Below are 12728 nucleotides of genomic sequence, written 5' to 3' on the forward strand. Positions count from 1 at the left end.
CTATAGATTATAAAAATGGGATCAGGAAAAAAACCTGGAGAAAGATTTAGGAAATTATTAAGAGTTCAGAGTACAGTCTATAGACTTTATTTCTATAATAGGTCATGAGGCCAGTTGTGGTATTTATGACTTCCCTTTCTTATATCCCTAACAAATTGGGGTTATTTGGCTGATGAGCACAACCAAACTCATTCCTGAACGATCTGAGTTCTTGGTGGTCTTGCCTCCATAAACTTCAGATAGTAATAAGAGACTTTTATTTTGCAATGAATTCATTTTATTCTGGTTTACCTGGAATGTGGGGATATTTTGGAAGATGATATGGGAGGAAATGAAGGAAGTCAGACACCCGGATGATGGACTGGCATTCAAGGTAGCCTTCGTTACCAGTATGTGAAAGTTACAGACTCAAAGAGCAGATCTGTAAACTGGGAAAATGTCTACATTACACAACTCAGCTGGTGGTTGAGCCTTAAGTCCCCAAGCTATGAAGCATTTACTTGTCAAAGGGGCATCACAGGGATGTCAGTGGTTGAACCTGACCTTTCAGAATCCTAGGCCGAAGGTCAATGCACATACTAATGGGTTTTGGGAATTAAAGGAACAGGCAGGGGCCAAACCCAGACTCCTGAAGCCCAGAATCTGACTGTATATCCCTCCTCCTGAAGTAAAATTTTTTTCTCCCAGTTAACTGTATGGTTTTCACCTTCAAAGCCTGGCTCCAGTGTCACCTTCTTTTAAGCTTTCCATGGCCTCCTTACATTAAGTTTCACCCTCCCTGTCCCACCAGGCCAACACTCTACCTAGTCCCATGCTTGGCCAACATAATACTCTCCTGAAAGGCGAGCACAGAATTGCTGATCCCTCATCTATGGTCTGTTTTTCTCCATTGCCCTTATCATTCATATATACACATACATTCACACATATTAATATACACATATATTTTAACTTGCTTATTTATCCTGTTTACTATCTTTCCTCACTAGAATAAAAGCCTAAAAAGGAAATAATTTTTGTGTTCTTTTTGTTGTATTTACTGCTGCATATGCTGGTGGCGTACTAATTGGATAAGTGAATGAATGAATGAATGAAGTCCTGGATTAGTCCCTGAAAAGGGAAGAATAAGAGTTTTACAGTGTGGAGGAGCTAGAAATATTTACCTCATTTATTAGCTTTCAGTACATCATGATGTGGTTTATGACTCCATGCTAAGTGGTTCATGAATTATATTATCTGGTTTTAACTATACTATTTTGGAAACATGGGTAACTTTCAAGGTTCCTGAAAAACAGAAAACCATGGTTCAGATAGAATATCTAAATTCATAACTAAATAAAGAACAAAAAAGAGGCCAGTTTGATATTTCTTACTTATGAGACAAGCTTTTTCACCAGGCATAGTATAAGATATAAACACTGACAGTCCAAGCATCTTTGACCAGAAATTGACAAAAAAAAATGCATGTTGTCAAGGAGACCACATGGAAAATGCTTTGATATCCAGTATCTAAAATCGCGCCTAAAAATTCTGTGTTTTGTTGCTGTTGTTCAGTCACTCAGTTGTGTTTCACTCTTTCCAACACTGTGAATGGCAGCACACCAGGCTTCCCTGTCCTTCACTATTACCCAGAGTTTGCTTAAATTCATATCCATCAAATTGATGATGCTATTCAACTATCTCATCCTCTGTCATCCCCTGCCCTCCATCTTTCCCATCAGTTTCTTTCCAATGGAGTCAGCTCTTCACATCAGTTGGCCAAAATATTGGAGCTTCAGCTTCAGCATGCATCCTTCAATGAATATTCAGGGATGATTTCCTTTAGGATTGACTGGTTTGATATCCTCACTGTCCAAAGGACTCTCAAGAGTCTTTTCCACCACCACAGTGCAAAAGCATCAATACATCCATGCTCAGCCTTCTTTATGGTCCAACTCTCACATCTGTATATGACTACTGAAAAAATCATAGCCATACGGACCTTGGTTGGCAAAGGGATGTCTCTGCTTTTTAATATGTTTCTAGGTTTATCACAGCTTTTCTTCCAAGGAGGAAGCATCTTTTAATTTCATGGATGCAGTCACCGTCCACATTGATTTAGGAGTCCAAGAAAATAAAAGTCTGTCCCTGTTTCCATTTTTCCTCCTTCTATTTGCCATGAGGTAAGGGGGCCATATGCCATGATTTTACTTTTTTGAATATTTATGTTTAAGTAGGTTCTTTCACTCTCCTCCTTCACCCTCATCAAGTGGCTCTTCAGTTCCTTTTCACTTTCTGCCATTAGGGTGGGTGTTATCTGCATATCTGAAGCTGTTGATACTTCTCCCAGTAATCTTGATTTCAGCTTATGAATTATCCAGCCCAGCATTTCACATGAGGTATTCTGCATTTAAGTTAAATAAGCAGGGTGACAATATACAGCCTGATGTACTCCTCTCCCAAATTTGAACCAGTCTGTTGTTTCATGTCTGGTTTTAACTGTTGCTTCTTGACCTGCATACAAGTTTATCAGGAGACAGGTAAGGTGGTCTGGTATTCAAATCTCTTTAGAATTTTCCAGTTTGCTGTGATTCACACAGTCAAAGGCTTTAGAACAGTCAATGATGCAGAAGTAGATGTTTTTTCTGGAAACCTCTTGCTTTTCCTATGATCCAGAGGCTGTTGGCAATTTGATCTCTGGTCCCTCTGCCTTTTTAAAATCCAGCTTGTACATCTGGAAGTTCTTGGTTCACTTACTGTTGAAGCCTAACTCGAAGGATTTTGAGCATTACCTTGCTAGCATGTGAAATGAGTGCAATTGTGCAGTAGTTTGAACATTCTTTGGCACTGCCTTTCTTTGGGACTGGAATGAAAATTTACCTTTTCTAGTCCTGTGGCCACTGCTGAGTTTTCCAAATTTGCTGGCATATCAAGTACAGCATTTAAATAGCATCATCTTTTAGATTTGAAATAGTTCAACTAGAATTCCATCACCTCCACTAGCTTTGTTCATAGTGATGCTTTCTAAGGCCCACTGGACTTCACATTCCAGGATGTCTGACTCTAGGTGACTGATCATACCACCATGGCTATCCAGTTCATTACGATGTTTTCTATACAGTTCATCTGTGTATTCTGACCACCTTTCTTAATCTCTTCTGCTTCTGTTAGAGCCTAACTGTTTCTGTCCTTCATTGTGGCTATCTTTCCTTGAAATGGGCTTCCCTGATAGTTCAGTTGGTAAAGAATCCACCTGCAAGGTAGGAGACCCCAGTTCGATTCCTGGGTCAGGAAGATCCACTGGAGAAGGGATAGGCTATCCACTCTTGTATTCTTGGTCTTCCCTTGTGGCTCAACTGGTAAAGAATCTGCCTGCTATAGAGACCTGGGTTCTATTCCTGGGTTGAGATGATCCCCTGGAGAAGGGAAAGGCTACCCACTCCAGTATCCTGGCTTGGAGAATTTCATGGACATTATAGTCCACAGGGTCGCAAAGAGTCGGACGTGACTGAGCAACTTTCACACTTTCTTGAAAAGTTACCTTGGTATCTCTAATCTTGAAGAGATCTCTAGACTTTTTCAATCTATTGTTTTCTTGATGTACTAATGATAGTATTAGCTCTTGATTAAGAAAATATTCTACTGATGATTTTGTCTATGTCTACTCAATATGCCAGCAAATGTGGAAAATTCAGCAGTGGCCACAGGACTGGAAAAGGTCCGTTTTCATTCCAATCCCAAAGAAAGGCAATGCCAAAGAATGCTCAAACTAGTGCACAATTGCACTCATCTCACATGCATGCTAGCAAAGTAATGCTCAAAATTCTCCAAGCCAGGCTTCAACGTGAACCATGAACTTCCAGATGTTCAAGATGGATTTAGAAAAGGCAGAGTAACCAGAAATCTAATTGCCTACATCTGTTGGATCATCAAAAAAGCAAGAGAAAAACATCTACTTTTGCTTTATTGACTATGCCAAAGCCTTTGACTGTGTGGATCACAACAAACTGTGGAAAATTCTTCAAGAGATGGACCAGACCAGCAGACCTGCCTCCTGAGAACTCTGTATGCAGGTTAAGAAGCAACAGTTACAACTGAACATGGAACAACAGACTGGATTGTCAAGGCTGTATGTTGTCACCCTGCTTTTTAACTTATATGCAGAGTACATCATGCAAAATGCTGGGCTGGATGAAGCACAAGCTGGAATCAAGATTGCCAAGAGAAATATCAATAACCTCAGATGCAAAGATGACACCACCCTTATGGCAGAAAGCGAAGAAGAACCAAAGTGAAAGAGGAAAGTAAAAAAGCTGGCTTAAAACTCAACATTCAAAAAATGAAGATCATGGTATCTTGTCCTATCACTTCATGGCAAATAGATGGCGAAACAATAAAACAGTGACAGACTATTTCTTTGGGCCCCAAAATCACCGCAGATGGTGATTGCAGTCATGAAATTAAAAGATGCTTGCTCCTTGGAAGAAAAGCTATGACAAACCTATACAGCATATTAAAAAGCAGAGGCATTACTTTGCCGACAAAGGTCTGTTTAGCCAAAGCTACGGTTTTTCCAGTAGTCATGTATGGATGCGAGAGTTGGACTATAAAGAAAGCTGAGTGCCAAAGAATTGATTCTTTTGAACTGTGGTGTTGAAGAAGACTCTTGAGAGTCCCTTAGACTGCAAGGAGATCAAACCAGGCAATCCTAAAGGAAATCAGTCCTAAATATTCATTGGAAGGACTGATGCTGAAGCAAAACTTCAGTACTTCGGTCACCTGATGCAAAGAGATGACTCATTTGAAAAGACCCTGATTCTGGGAAAGATTGAAGGTAGGAGGAGAAGGGGACGACAGAGGATGAGATGGTTGGATGGCATCAGCGAGTTGATGGGCATGAGTTTGAGCAAACTCCAGAAGCTGGTGAATGTCAGGGAAGCCTGGTATGCTGTGGTCCATGGGATTACAGAGTCGGACATAACTAAGTGACTGAACTGAGCTCAAGTCCTTTTAAAGGGCTTCCCTATGGCTCAGTGGTAAAGAATCCACCTGCAATGCAGGAGATGCAATTTCAATGCCTGGGCTGAGAAGATCCCCTGGAGAAGGAAATGGCAATCCAATTGCTTATTCTTGCCTGGGAAATCCCATGAATAGAGGAGTCTGGAAGGTTACATACAGTCCATGGAGTCACAAAAAGTTGGACATGACTTATCAACAAAACAACAACAATAAGGACTCCTTTTAAAATGACTACTTTCACAGTATAAATAATATTTGTTCACTAGCCTGGATAATCCCATGGACCTAGAAGCCTGGTGTGGTATATTCCACAGGGTCACAAAAAGTTAGACATGACTAAAGCAACTAGGCATGCATGCATGCACATATTTTATAATTTATAAATAAATAAATATACATGTAATAGGGATGTGTACTCTAGAAATTATTAATAGGAGTGTACATTTTAAAAAGTTTAATAACAACTGGACTATATTAACATTCTGTCTTTAGAAAAGCTATTACTAATAAAACAAAACAAAATCATTTTATTCTCTAAATAAAATGGAATCTGATCACTAGCTTATTATGAATAAAATTCTAAAAGAACAAGTAACTCATTTAAGTTCCTGCCTTATAATGGACAGTTTTGTAATATCTTTTGGAAGATAAATGCTTAAAGATGATTTTTTAAAAAAAATATCTCATCCTCTTGACTAATTTCCCAGTGGGAAGTGCTGACTGTTAATGATAAAAACGATACCGACGGTCATTGCCTTGATGGCACTTTGAAGAATATAGTTGGAGACAAAAGTCCTATAAAAGGTGCATGTCACAAAATCATCTGAAACCTCTATTATGCTCTTGGGCTATTTTAACCAGTTACACTGTTACATTTATTTCATTAGTTCTTTTGACTATTTCTTAGGTTGAATGATTTGATTTAAATTCTCTGTTAAGCTTAAAGTCTAGTGTGAAGAAGACCAATGCAAATATAACTGGTTTCAGCAAGGTATAAAATATTTACACTGTCTCTCACTCCCGTGTTACTTACAAGATGGCAAGTAATCAGTTACACTGCAAAATGCTGGGAGGGGAGCAGAGAGCTCCGGGTACACAGGGCACTACCCAGCCCAGGGAAGCGATGTTCAGTTATCATGGTGACTGTCATCTTAACAATTGTGCAAGTACATCATTCACTGGGGGTGACTCAAAACAGATGAAGAGGAGCTGAAAAATGGAAGAATTTTCCTTGTTTCGTGTCTCTCTGATAACTAGGCAGACTATGGAGCATGAAAGATGAGGCCTGCCCAATTCAAACCAGAGCACGTAGTCACCATCTGGGCATTTTAAAAGTAGGACACATGAAATGCTCAGATGTATCCCCCAACAGGGTGCAATAATACAGCAGTAAAAAGAAAACCACAGTGAACTAAGGCCACTTTCACACTTGCAATCATTCTGGTACAAGAAGAGGCAAGGATTTTCCAAAAACCTCCCTAAGATGCTCAGGTGCATGTTAACTGCTTATTCATTTGATGCACAGTGGTACATGGCATGCACACATATCCAGCAAAGGGCATCCTCCTTGTGGAAAGAAAGGGGACAGACCATTTTCGATGGAGTGCCCAGCTGGAGGGCTCAAACCTGAAAATACTCAGTATGCTAACATAGTCAGAAACAGTTACTGCTGAAACAAATACTGACTTTTAAAGTGATATATTTGGCATTCAAAGGTGTACCCAACTGAATCATTTCTTTTAGATTCTGTCAGATGGAAACCTTTATCTCTCTGAACTAGAATTACTAAGTTATTTAAAGGTTAATAAACAAAGAACATTAACATATCTTTTTGGATCTTTGAAGGTGAGGTTAAGATTTCTTGTTCTGGAAACCTATATAAGCTTCTACAGATTCCCAAAGCATGCAATCCAGTAACACTGCATGGCACATCACTACCACATCAGTGAAAAGAAAATCCTCAAACCTTCATTCTCTTCCAGTCTATTCTTCCGATGTATGTTTTCCAATGAAAAGAGAGCATCGTTTACAGGAATAAATGCCAGCTATTATAGAACCATATGCTATTTGGCCACCCAATGAAAATGCATACGTTAATATATTTAATGCATATATTTAAATGAATTTAAATTATATAGATAGATTGTGTTATAATCCCTGCTTAAGTTCACTCACATTTGTAGTAAAAATGAATATTCACAATAGCAAGTAAACTCACAGGCCCCTCATTTATAGACTTGCAGCTTCAAGAACAGAGAGGCTGCAGGATGGCAATGCTTGTTGTAAAAAAAAAAAGAAAAAAAGCACAAAAACATCCTAATGATAACTGATGGGAAGAATTTAAGACTTGTTTTGTTTTGTTTTGTTTTTGCCTTAGGAAGGAAAGACATTCTAAGGAAATGAGAGAATTAAAGAGTAATATATATTTAGGAAGAAAATGTACAAAGAGAATCTTTCCATTTAAATTCCTTGCTTCCAGTTGAAACTCCAGATACACTTAAGAGGATTCCTCCAGATTTCTTCTGGACTTTCCAGAGTTTTTTTTGTGTGTGTGTGTGTGGCGGGGAGGGCAGGGGAGGTGCCTCTTCATTTATGATTTTTTATCTATTCCTTGCTAAGAGTTCTTAACAGTCAATCTAACCATCCCATTCCTCCTGCCTGTTTTGTAATGAATAAATAGCACATACTGTTAATTGGCCACCTGGGGTTCACAGAGTGGAAATGTGGAGTTGGTGTCTGAAGGCTGCAATGTGCTGACCGTGGACTGACCACACTCTATTTCACAGGATTGAAAACTAAGCCTCCTTGCCGCCCCTCCCCCGCTCCATTTCTTGACCGTCTGTGAGGCTAATATAATTTTTTAAAGTGATTTATCTCTAACAGATGGGGCCATCCAGCCACAGGGACCTGGATGCACAATGCCCCTCACAACTTTAATTTCTAGATGTGATAAGCATATATTCCACTAGTAAATAATTATCACTCTGTTAAGGAAAGGATGCCAAGGTGTGAGGTATCATGACCAGGTACTTCTGGGCAGAAAGGACACATCAGTGCACTCTCTTGAGGCTGTTACCATCCTTAACCTAAATGTGCTCATTATCGTATTTCTAGAATGTGGTCGGTCACAAAGGAAGAGCATTAGTCACGGTTTAATGTACACAGCAGTGCTCAGGAAGCTAATTTTAGGTCTATATTAAGTTTTTTGGTAAATCAGGAATGACACAGGGTAAGGTAAGAAAAGATGGCGACACAGGTCCCGCACGGAGAAAACCGAGATGACCTCAGAAGAGTGGCTGGCAATGCCTTCCCCCTCCTTCTGTATGTGGCTCTGCGGCATCTCAAGGGTAGTACCCAGGGCTGTGTCCTCACCCATTTGGCTGTGGTCAAGGCTTCAGTTTTGAAGGCTGGTGCGGTGGCCCCAGGCCATTGCCCCAAAGCCAGGGAAGACCTCACAGTCTTCCCTGATAAGGTTTGGAGTGGGTCTGAGCACTGCCCACAGCTAAGTGAGGCATCACCTGAACACTGTGAACTTCAGGTATTATTTTACTTTATAATTAGAATTCCCAGATTCTCTGGGATATTCTTTTCTTCTTTGTCCTCTTTTGGCCATGCCATGCAGATTGCGGGCTATTATTTCCCTGACCAGCAACTGAACCCGTACCCCTCTCACTGGCAGTGCAGAGTCTTCACACTGCGCCACCAGGGAAATCCCACAGGTAAAATTTTAAATGAGTTTAGTATCTCAGGTCAGCTTTGGAGAAGAAGACTCAATAGCCTGCCCTTTCCTTTCTCAGTATTGTCACCTCGACTCTTGGGTCAAGAGTTGCCACAAGATCATTCTTCTGTTAATGTGACTTGTAAAGTGGCACATGCTTCTGGCAAAGAGTTGGTAGGGAAGGAAGGGGGAATAAGAAAAAAGAAAGACAACTTTTTCTTTTTCTTTTAAAAAGTTCTGAATGAGCCTCTCCAGAAAGAACCCTGTTAACACACAAGCACAATAACACTGTCACATACTGATTTTTCTGTCAATCTATTTCAGATCATAAGAACTAACATCCACTGAGTTATTTATTCTGTTTCGGCTACTCCATGGGGCTCTGCTCCTAGACCTGACCTCCCCAAGGCACACCAAGGAAGATGCTGAGACGGTCCCTAGCTCATTCTTGTCTGGCCCCCCAGGACCCAAGTCATTGACCACCTCACTTGACAGCTTTGCTAGGCATCTGTTGGGAATATTTTAAATAAAGCTGTCTTAATATCAGCCCAATAAATGGGGAGAGATTAAAAAAATATCCCCCTCTCTGCCTCCTGAACCAGAGATATGCCTTTGGATGCTTATTATAAAAATTAGACTTCTGTTTCTTTGCCTGAGTAAGGAAATGTCAGTTTCTCCTCTCTCTGAATCTTACTCATTGTTTAAAGGCACAGACCTCTCCCCAAAGTCTTCTTTAAACTTTTCAGACCAAGTGATCCTTTAATTCTTTGAATCTATTCTAAATGGTTTTCTACATTTCTATTAGACAACCATATCAAGCTATGTGGCATCTCTCACTTGTATGGAGCTATGGCTTGTGGCTTTCATTTAATTGGTTTGACTAAAGGTTTGTTCAGATTTTCTGTAACATCTTATGGAAAAACCCAAGTAGACCTTTTGGCCAACCGAATATTTAGCTGTTTCTAATAAACATCTTATTTCCTACAGGCTGATAACTCAAGAGGCAGCACTGTTAGTAGAAAGAACAGACTTCAGAATTAATGAGACCTGAAACTGAACCATGTGTGACCATGGGCATGTCTTTGAGCTTCTGTTTCTTCACTAATAAATTGTAAATAAAAATGCTCACTCCACAAAGTGGATATTAAGATGAAATGAGATAGCATGTGTAATGTGTCCACATATGTTTATGTAGAAAGTTATCAGCCAATAACTGCTTATTGATTAAAACTGGAAGACACTATACTTTGCTGGTGGTGCAGTGGTTAAGAATCCATCTGTCAGTGCAGAAGACATGGGTTCTATCCCGGGTATGGGAAGATCCCACAGGTTGCAGGGCAACTAAGCCCATGAGCCACAACTACTGAGCCCATGTGCTGCAACTACTGAAGCCCACGTGCCCTAGAACCGTCTTTGCAACAAGAGAAGCCACCACAATGAGAAGCCTGCAAACCACAGTGAAGAGTAGCCCCTGCCTGCCACAACTAGAGAAAGCATATGCGCAGCAGTGAAGACCCAGCACAGCCAAAAATAAATACATACAATAAAAAAGGAAGGATTTAAATGATTCTACCTCAATTGGATTTATCTGTAAACATATAAATTTCCTCTTAAGCTAAATACATAGCATTACCAAGCAATTAAAAAAATTCTAGAATATGATTACAGTCTGAATAGAAACAAGAGACAAAATTCAAGTTTCCTCATGCTTATTACAGAATATATCAATTCATCAATCCATTTATTCATTACACAAATGTCTGTCTAAAAGTGACATTGTTCTAGGTTATGGGAATAAGGGAAATAAGTAAATGAAAAAATCCCTGCTTTCATGGAGCTTATATTCTGAGTGGAGAGACAGACAGTAAATGAGATATATGAGTGAAAATATATACTGCTGCTGCTGCTGCTAAGTCGCTTCAGTCATGTCCGACTCTGTGTGACCCCATAGACGGCAGCCCACCAGGTTCTGCCGTCCCTGGGATTCTCCAGGCAAGAATACTGGAGTAGGTTGCAATTTCCTTCTCCAATGCATTCAGGAGAAAAGTGAAAGTGAAGTTGCTCAGTCATGTCCGACTCTTAGCAACCCCATGGACTGCAGCCTACCAGGCTCCTCCGTCCACGGATTTTCCAGGCAAGAGTACTGGAGTGGGGTGCCATTGCCTTCTCTGATATACTGCTACATAATATTAAATATTAAAGAGAAAGATGAAGCAGGGAAGAGGGATAGAAAGTGTACGTGTGGTGGAGGAAGGGGAGTGAAATGATAGCAAGGTAGGCCAGGCACTTTGGTATAAATGGAAAAAAAAAATTGACGGGGTCAGGTCTTCCTCAAATATGAATGGTGGTTACTGTACAATTATCTTGATTAAGCATCCTCTTAATTCTGTGACTCAAAGAACAGGATCTGTTTCTTTGGAAACAGAGCAGAATTTGTACTTTCAATGCTACTTGTCACCATTTAGGAAGAGGATGGGGTTTTGGTGTTTCTCCCCACCAAGAGAAATACTTAAAAAGGTCAACTTCCATCATTCCATTTAGCATTCATTAGCTCTCCCCTCACTTGGGGCAGGATATATACCGAGGCCCATGAGGTCTCGCGAGTCTTGTTTGGAAAAACACTCTTGTCGGGGCACAGGAGAGAATTAGGGTAAATCCCCAGACAGGGCTTTTCTCTCTGGAAAATTGCCAGAGGGGACCATGCTCTTGACATTACAGAGCTAAAGAAGAGTTTTCAAGACTCTTTCAATTTCCATCCGAGTTCTTTTGTATGCTGGGTTGCCTGCCATTATGTTTATGTAATTCTGACAGTGTTCTTAATGACACACTAACAGATTGTAAAACACGCTGCTGGCATTTACTTGTTTTTTATATTTTTAAAACAATGTCCTTCATGTAACAGTAGTTAAGCGCGGCAGAAGGACATCATCAGAGGCATGGTTAAACTGTAATTTACACCATTAGGAAGGCAGGAGCAATTTTTATTGCCTGGCAATTTTCTTGCTGAAATATTTGGACCATATGGCTCAATTTGTGTAATAACCTTAATTTCTGCACCCTTCAGGTCTGCCTCCATCTCCTACGGAATGGTAAAATGCGGTTTAGCAGAAAAGGCAACTGTCTATACTTAGAGAGTTGAGATTAATAACTTGTCACGTCCTGTTTTTGGTGAAGGAATTCGAACAGCAGCCAGATGGTATCTCTACAAATAACTGTCAGGGGTCTTGATCTAATCAATACAATGTATTAATACATCTCCCTTTGCTGTTTCTCCAGGGGCCAGTGCACAACATCTGGAAAGAGTAGGGGGGCCCGCCAAGTAGAAAGCCGATTCTTTTCAGAATCAAACTGAGCCCAATTAATTTTTCATGTATCCTTGATAACTGTTTCATAATGAGCTATGCGTCTTGACGGATTTGGGGTTGGCAGAGCAGGCTGCCCCTGCTTTCTATCCCCATTCAGTCCACTTATAGAAACCAACCCATTAATCAAGCTATCTGGCATAAAACCTGAATCTCAGCTCAGCAAGAGATCAATAACCATCCTAAAAAAAACACAGAACCAGCCACTAATGGGCACAGGTATCCAGCCATGAACTAGTAATTGCTTGAGCAAAAATAAAACTCTGTATCATAATCACCCAATAGGAACTTATATGAGAAAATTCATTACTTGTGTCTTGTCAAAAAGTAACATTTACATGCATTAAAAAAATATTGTAATTTTACTATCTAGACATGACTATTATCTTTCAGAGGTAGACAATGCACCTTTTGGAATGGATTAAAACTCTGACTTTGTAATGTGAACATTTAATAATTTAAGTATCAAAGAAAATGTTTAAAAATGAGTTATTTCACTTATTTTAAATTCAGAGTACCTGAGGGGCTCCTTCATACAATCTTTAGCCCAAGGGTATATGATGCACAGCGAGCCTACTGCGGTGAGAACTCTGATGTGACATCACTTGGGTCAGAATTCTTCCCTTTTTGGCTGCCTTAATGGTGAGATT

General features: G+C 40.0%; 1 protein-coding gene across 1 annotated transcript in view; it reads right to left on the reverse strand.

Annotated features, from left to right (window-relative positions):
• USH2A (usherin) overlaps positions 1-12728 on the reverse strand; it is a 1013951-nt gene that overhangs the window by 107979 nt on the left and 893244 nt on the right. The window lies entirely within an intron of this gene.

This window comes from Bubalus kerabau, chromosome 5, assembly GCF_029407905.1.
Source record: "Bubalus kerabau isolate K-KA32 ecotype Philippines breed swamp buffalo chromosome 5, PCC_UOA_SB_1v2, whole genome shotgun sequence".
Taxonomy (NCBI): Eukaryota; Metazoa; Chordata; class Mammalia; order Artiodactyla; family Bovidae; genus Bubalus; species Bubalus kerabau.